Source organism: Nicotiana tomentosiformis, chromosome 3, assembly GCF_000390325.3.
Source record: "Nicotiana tomentosiformis chromosome 3, ASM39032v3, whole genome shotgun sequence".
Taxonomy (NCBI): Eukaryota; Viridiplantae; Streptophyta; class Magnoliopsida; order Solanales; family Solanaceae; genus Nicotiana; species Nicotiana tomentosiformis.
In genome coordinates, this window is record NC_090814.1 from 83,637,569 (window position 1) to 83,645,321 (window position 7,753).

General features: G+C 35.0%; 1 long non-coding RNA gene across 1 annotated transcript; it reads right to left on the reverse strand.

Moving 5' to 3' along the window:
• Positions 1 to 842: 842 nt before the first annotated feature.
• Positions 843 to 1,841, reverse strand: LOC117278188 (uncharacterized). Its single transcript, XR_004508505.2, has 2 exons — positions 1,455 to 1,841; positions 843 to 1,112 (listed from the first exon to the last, which is right to left on the reverse strand). It is a non-coding gene; the product is annotated as an uncharacterized lncRNA (long non-coding RNA).
• Between the last annotated feature and the right edge of the window lie 5,912 nt (positions 1,842 to 7,753).

Below are 7,753 nucleotides of genomic sequence, written 5' to 3' on the forward strand. Positions count from 1 at the left end.
ATTTGGGTTGTGTCAAATCACATTAAGGGAGAAATGGATCTGAAGTGGGTATGGTCCATTTAAGCTTATGCGGCATTTGTTTTGGATTTTTCTCATTAAATTTTATACCATGTCATATTTATGGTTGGGGTTTGAGCCGAAATGACTTTTAAGCGACAATGATAAAGTTTAGTTACTTTTAAATAATAAAAAATAGTTGAGTGACTGTAGTGAAATTGAAAAATAGTTGAATAACCATCAATGAAATTAACCCTTTAAAAATCATGCTATCCTACTAATTATTGCATAATGAAGAGATCGTTAATCACTCTTCGAACAAATCATGCTGCATTTGAAGTTGGATCTCTACATTAAAGCTTATTTAACTTTACTGGAAAACCTTGAAGAAGAGCGAGACCTTGAGGGAAAAAAATATCTAATAGGATATCCAGCGAATTTAAACAAGGGTGAGGAACGAAAATAAAGACGAACAAAAGGAACCAAGCTAATATAAGACGCTAGAGTGATGAATCAACAATCAACATATACCAAAGATTTCGGGTTCGAACTCCAGGAGTAAAAAAATCATGATAGGGAGCGCTTTCTTCTTTAATGGGCTTTTTAATGGGCTTACACAAGGTGACCTAGAATTAGTCGGATCCCAAAATGGATACTGAACACCAAGCGAAAAATCAAGAAAAAAATCAACTTATAGGAGTAACTTTTTTTTTAGTATTTCACAATCCATGCTGCCAACAATCTCCAACAACTAAACAGAGCTTTTCACAAGAAGCACAGTGGAATTGAATAAGGCTGCAATTATATATTTTGAACCAAGACGACGAACAGCGAGCGCTCGTAAATCACAATATTAAAACAGCTTTTGCAGTTCATAGTACATTCACAATAAAACAAGAGTTGGAGGAAATGAGAAGCCTTGATTGGTTAGAAGACCAGGCAAGATTCATAGTCAGTACAGGAAGTTACCTTTAAAAATATGAAAGATCCACATGCATGATACTCTTAGCTAATGCATTGTATGAGTTGCAACCTAAAAATGCTCCATAAATTTAAACTATCATACGGAAGGACAAATTAATTGAGTCGTGTTTTTTTTTTACCTCCACCCCCACCTGCACCAATAAAAATGGGTAATTAATTACATAAGATTGAAAAATATATCATTTCAATCTAATATAAACCAGATATGGTTCTTTTTTCTTTTAATAAACGAATTTTCTGTTGTATTGGGGGAACCCCAAAAGGGGTAGAGGAAAAACTGGATGACAATGAGAATTGAACTATACCTATTATATGGCAGACTCTCAATACAAGTAAGTAGCTAGCTTACTGATTCAAAGCTCTCATGAAATCTCGATGGTCAACAATCAGTAATGCGACTTGTAGAAAACTACCTACCTATATGGGAGTTGTGGTATTAGATTAAACAAATATCAGTATATGATTAATCTCACCTTAGAGTGCACGCTCGCCTTTTATACGGGACTCCTGGATCACTATGGCGGGCATGGATTTTAGGTCTAGAGCCAGTAATATGGAGAAATCCGAAGAGATCGCATGATCCCATTAGACTGTAATTGGGACACAGGATCAATGCGATCCCTTTGGAATACTCCACCAGCGCTATGAAATTGGATTTTCACGTTAAAATCTGGCCAAATTTAATATTTCGGGCACTTCAGTGGGAATGATGATTCCATATATATATCTGGTGAGGTTTTATATTTATAGGGTGTTTGGAAAAAAAGGAGAATGCACGAACCTCGTGCAACACTTTTGTTTGAATGTTACTGTTCATGCAATTTTTGTGTTGTGGAATCTAAGGTTGTTGGGCTATTTTGGTTTCATCTTCATCTAATTTGCTGCCTATTACCTATTTGGCGCAGAGGCGGATCCAGGATTTAAATCCTATGGGTTCAATTTTTAATATTATGGGTTCATATCTATTATTTTGTAATTTTAATGAATTTTTACATATAAATTTTTACTTCGCGTCGAAAGTTATGGGTTCAGTTGAACCCGTAATCAGTACACTACATCCGCCTCTGATTTGGCCCTTGTGGGACAAGCCAACATACACATGGTAGAACCACAATTTAAAGTTTATGAGTTATAAACTTGTTATTAAATTCATAATTCATTTTAGTTATTAAATTCACAATTAAAATTTTTTGTACATGTATATCTAACGACTTTTCTAATACAAATATAGAGTCTAAATAAAAACTATTAGTTTTGTCCGAACCCATAACTAGTATTATAGCTCCGTGCCTTTCAACATACATGTCCTTGTCCTTGATCAATATAATGGTCAAGAAATATAATTTAAATTATAGTGTTACGAGTTCTAATCTCCATTGTTTTAAAAACATGGGCTAATTAGCTACTTTGCCCGAACGTTTTTCTTGTCTTTAATTATCTTATTTTTCGTAAAGTCTGTGATAATTGTAATTTTAAAGCTTCTTTATTAAAAGTAGCGTATTAAACGCACTACTATAGAAAATTAGTCTTATATATGATGTAGTCGATGATTAATTGCATGCTATTAAGAGCCTCTAGTGGTAGCTTAATTGATTTCGTGGAACTCTTGTTCATTACGAGAAATTAAAGGTTAGGTTGCGTAATTTGGTCCCATCAAATTAATACTTGTTCCATCCATTTTGTCTCTCACAAGTGGAAAAATCATTCAATGTATAAGTAATAATCATCAAAATATATATTCATAATTAATTTTATAATGAAAATTAAAGGCAAGTTACCCATTTGGACGATCGACCAAACGTAATTACATCTACTAGCCAAAAATACAAAAAATATATATATTATATGTATATTATACATTAATATACAAAAAAATATATATTTTGTCAGCTATTAATTTTGGGAGCGAATCTCCAAGTCCAAGTATAATGACAATGAGTGAGTGTGCGTGGGGAGGAGGGGGGGAGTATATGTTATTTATTCTGAAAAAGAAAAGAGAAAAGAAAAAGGTTTTCTTGGTTCTAACTTGTACGTACAATATAAAGAGAAGAAAATAAATGGTGTAGCAAGAGCTGCTATCGAACAGCTAAGGTGGGTTGAAGAAAAGAGAACCTGTTATTTCATATAACGATGTGGCTCTTTAATTTACACTTCTTCATGTTGAGTTCTTTACTGTCCACCTACAACAATCGGAAGAAACCTTACTGTACGTATAACGACAGAAATCATGATGAATATGAAATGGAAAAGAATGGCTCCACTTTTACCCTTTGGCATTTTGCATTAATTTTAATTATTCAATTAAGGATTTGCTTGGAATGAATTAATAGATTTGCCTGCCCTCTTTCCCCCTTAATTACAATAAATTTAAACAATTAGGTATGTGTAGATATGTTAAATTCGTTTTCTAGGGCACTATCCCACGTGAGGTGTAATCTGTAAACATATTTCTCTCTGAGATTGTTTAGATTTGTATTTATCCGAGGTCGTTTGATTTACTAATTAGACTCGGTTGGAGAGGTTTGAATTTGCCCTCTATTTGCACGAAAAAATAAATAAATGAATAATCATTCATAATAAAATTATTTATTTGAATATTTAATTTCCTTTCAGATTAAGTATAGAAATCCAATCACTACAATTATTAACTAGTAAGGATTGTGAGTATCGAGAAAAAACATTTCACTATGCATTAACTAAAAGAGTTCGTAGAACGAACAAGTTGAAAATCACAATCAATTTTTCAAATCCTGCTGCAACTATGTACGACCTTTTTGCATTCCACAAATGACCTTGAAAGAAAAAGAAGAATTCTAAAACAAAATGAGAGGTAGCTAATCAATATTTAAAAAGACATAATTGACTGCATTGATCTCGGTAGCTATACGATGACGAAATTATAAAAAAATTCAAATAATGTTGAGTCGATAACGTCACATCCCTAGGAAAAAAACATATCTTCCGTGATCTTTTCGCTAATATGCTCACACTACATGTCTCCTTAAGCTAGTGCAAATGGGGTCTTTATGTTCTCACTTTGGGTTACGAGAATAGTAAAAGCTAAGTGGAGAAGATTGATTTTCTCCAACAACTTCGTATTACTTGAGGTATAGCCAACTTCCATAATCTTTAGGTATGTTTCACTTTCTTCCACCATTACTATTGCGTATCTGATAGACTGATACAAATGCTGTTATTCGGAATTGAATTACGTTGGCAGATCTAGAGTAGCTTGGAGGAAAGGAAAAATTGCACACAATTCATCAAATCAATTATCTTGTCAATAACTTCTCCGACAACTAGTAGAAGTTTAATGAAAGAATCACGTGAAAAGAGGTACAATTTGACCTAAGCTACCTACACCTTCCTTATTCGGATTGAATTTAGGGTGTGTTTGGTACCAAAGGAAATACTTTTCGAAAAATATTTTCTAATTTTCTCATGTTTAGTTGGCTTAAATGTTTTGGGAAATATTTAACTCATTTTCCTCAAAGAGAAGGGAAAACATTTTCCAAAACTCTTCTTCACCTTTCCCCAGTCTATTCCGATCCCCACCAACTCCCCCACACCTATCCCACCCCTACCACTGTACCACCCATCCCACCCCCACCACACTCATCCTCCCCAACCTTGCCCTACCCCACCCTAAATAGAAACATTATTAAGAATTTTTTTTTTCATGTTGTAAATGTTATCACTCTGTATTCAAAATCAGTAAATCAATAAACGTTAGTTTAAGGAAAAAACAAAGCAGAGAAAATTTCGAGCCCACAAGTTTCTTATGTTTCCTTAAGGAATTTAATCCCCTCATAATGCCCAAGGTTGCGGATTAATTCCTCCCAAGATAGAACAGAATAACTATTCTGTGATAGCGGCACTTCAAATTACAGAATTTCGGCGAACTCAAATGGCGGAGCAAATCACACAAAATGCTTACGTTTTGCTTTTGAATAACTAATGTAGTATGCAGAAAATTGAGGGGAGAGATTTTAGATTTTTTCAGTGGTGAAAAATGAGGCTAAGCCTCGCTATTTATAGACAATGAAAGGGTGAGATGACGAGGTGCAATCCAAGAGGTACCTCTTCCATTTCCCATTCACACCCCAATGAAAGGGTGAGTTGAAGATGTGCAATCCAAGAGGTGCCTCTTCCATTTCACATTCACACCTCTTAATAAAAATGCAACAATCCCCCATATGAATGGGGAATGGACATATGTGAAAAAACATGCATGAAAATACTGTGTGATTCGCAATTAAGGATTAATCGCATCTGGATAAGTAGGTTTCTCTTTGAACTTTCTGTAGTGAGCTTATGTCGGATATACTCGGTCAATCGGTAGATTTGATATCTTGGAACTGTCGAACTTTGGTGTATACCTAGACAACCATAAGTCACACAATCAACCCTTAACCGTCTTTGGTTCTCATTGTTGTGTTCGTTTCAACCATGAACACCACCTGATTCATAAGTGCGTAGAGAAATGGCCTTACAGAATTCTCCTTGAAGCGGCTTACACTTCACACTTACATAGGTAATTCCTAAGCGTGCTATCCTGTAGATATACTATTTGATATACCCCGTATCAAATTTAGAAACCATTAAAAAGCCTTAATGTTTTATCCTTGATTCTGAACATTGTCTCATCACGAGAATGGACCAAAAAGAATTTTTTTTTGACAATGTTGAACAGTCATTAATGACTTTGTTTGATCTCCTTGAACCTAGATCTTGGGATCTCCAGTCTTCTAGGTAGAGTTACCGCCACAATGACTTGCCCTTGGCCATAGTCCCATTCCCTTTGATGACTTCTCAACCGCCTCTCTAGGTAGGCCTTTTGTAAGCGGATCCGATATATTATCTTTTGACTTTACATAGTCAATTGTGATAATTCCACTAGAGAGTAGTTGTCTAACGGTATTATGCCTTCATCGAATGTGACGAGATTTTCCGTTATACATAACGCTCCCAGCCCTTCCTATTGTTGCTTGACTGTCACAATGTATGCATACAGGTGCCATAGGTTTGGGCCAAAATGGAATATCTTCTAAGAAATTCCGGAGCCATTCAACTTCTTCACCGACTTTGTCTAAAGCTATAAACTCAGACTCCATTGTAGAGCGGGCGATGCATGTCTGTTTGGACAACTTCCAAGATACTGCTCCTCCACCCATGGTAAACACATATCCACTTGTGGATTTTGATTCCGTTGATCCGGTGATCCAATTTGCATCACTATATCCCTCAACAACTGCGGGATAACTATTGTAATGCAATGCATAGTCCTGGGTATATTTCAAATATCCCAAAACTCGTTTCATTGCTATCCAATGAGCTTGGTTGGGATTACTTGTGTATCGACTAAGCTTACTTATCGCACAAGCTATATCAGGTCGTGTAGAATTCATAATGTACATCAAACTTTCCAACACTCGAGCATATTCCAATTGAGACTTGCTTTGACCTTTATTCTTTACAAGAGTATGGTTTAAATCAATTGGCGTTTTTGCTTCTTTAAAGTTCAAATATTTGAACTTTTCAAGTACCGTTTTAATATAATGAGATTGAGACAAAGCTATACCTTGGGGAGTTTGAAGGATCTTAATTCCCAAAATTAAATCGGCAACTCCTAAGTCTTTCATATCAAACTTACTAGTAAGCATGCGCTTAGTAGCATTTATATTAGCAATGTCGTTACTCATTATCAACATATCATCCACATATAAACAAACAATGACTATTTGATTTGGAGTATTCTTAATGTAAACACATTTGTCACACTCATTGATTTGAAACCATTTGACAACATTGTTTGGTCAAATTTTGCATGCCATTGTTTTGGTGCTTGTTTTAGTTCGTAAAGTGACTTAACAAGTCAACACACCTTCTTTTCTTTTCCGGAAACTACAAACCCTTCAGGTTGTTCCATATAGATTTCTTCCTCTAAATCTCTATTTAAGAAGGCTGTCTTTATATCCATCTGATGGATTTGAAGGTCATACACGGCGACTAATGCTATTAACACCCGGATAAATGTAATCCTTGTTGCCGGCGAGTATGTGTCATAGTAATCAAGACCTTCTCATTGTCTAAACCCTTTAACAACTAATCTTGCCTTATATTTGTCAATAGTACCAATTAACTTTTATTTTCCTTTTGAAAATCTATTTAGAACCCAAAGGTTTATTTTCCGGAGGAAGATCAACCAATTCCCAAGTATGATTACTTAATATGGATTCTATCTCACCATTGACTGCCTCTTTCCAATATTGTGCTTCCGAGGAAGACATTGCTTCTTTGAACGTTTGAGGCTCATTTTCCAACAAAAATGTCAGAAAGTCTGATCCAAAGGAAGTAGTTGTCCTTTGACGTTTACTACGCCTTGGATTTTCCTCATTATATGTACTTTCCTTTTCTTCTTCTCGAGGTCGCTTAGATTTTTTACTAGACAACTCACATTTATTTTTATACGGATAAATATTCTCAAAGAATTCAGCATAATCAGATTCGATTACCGTATTAATATGAATGTCGGAATTTTCTGATTTATGAACCAGAAAACGATATGCTTTACTATTTCTTGCATATCCTTTGAAAACACAATCAACCATTTTCAGTCCAATCTTCTCCCTTTTGGGTTTAGGAATTTGCACTTTAGCCAAACACCCCCACACTTTAAAATATTTTAAGTTGGGTTTTCTTCCTTTCCATTTTTCATATGGAATAGATTGCGTTTTGTTATGGGGAACTCGGTTGAGTATTTGATTCGTTG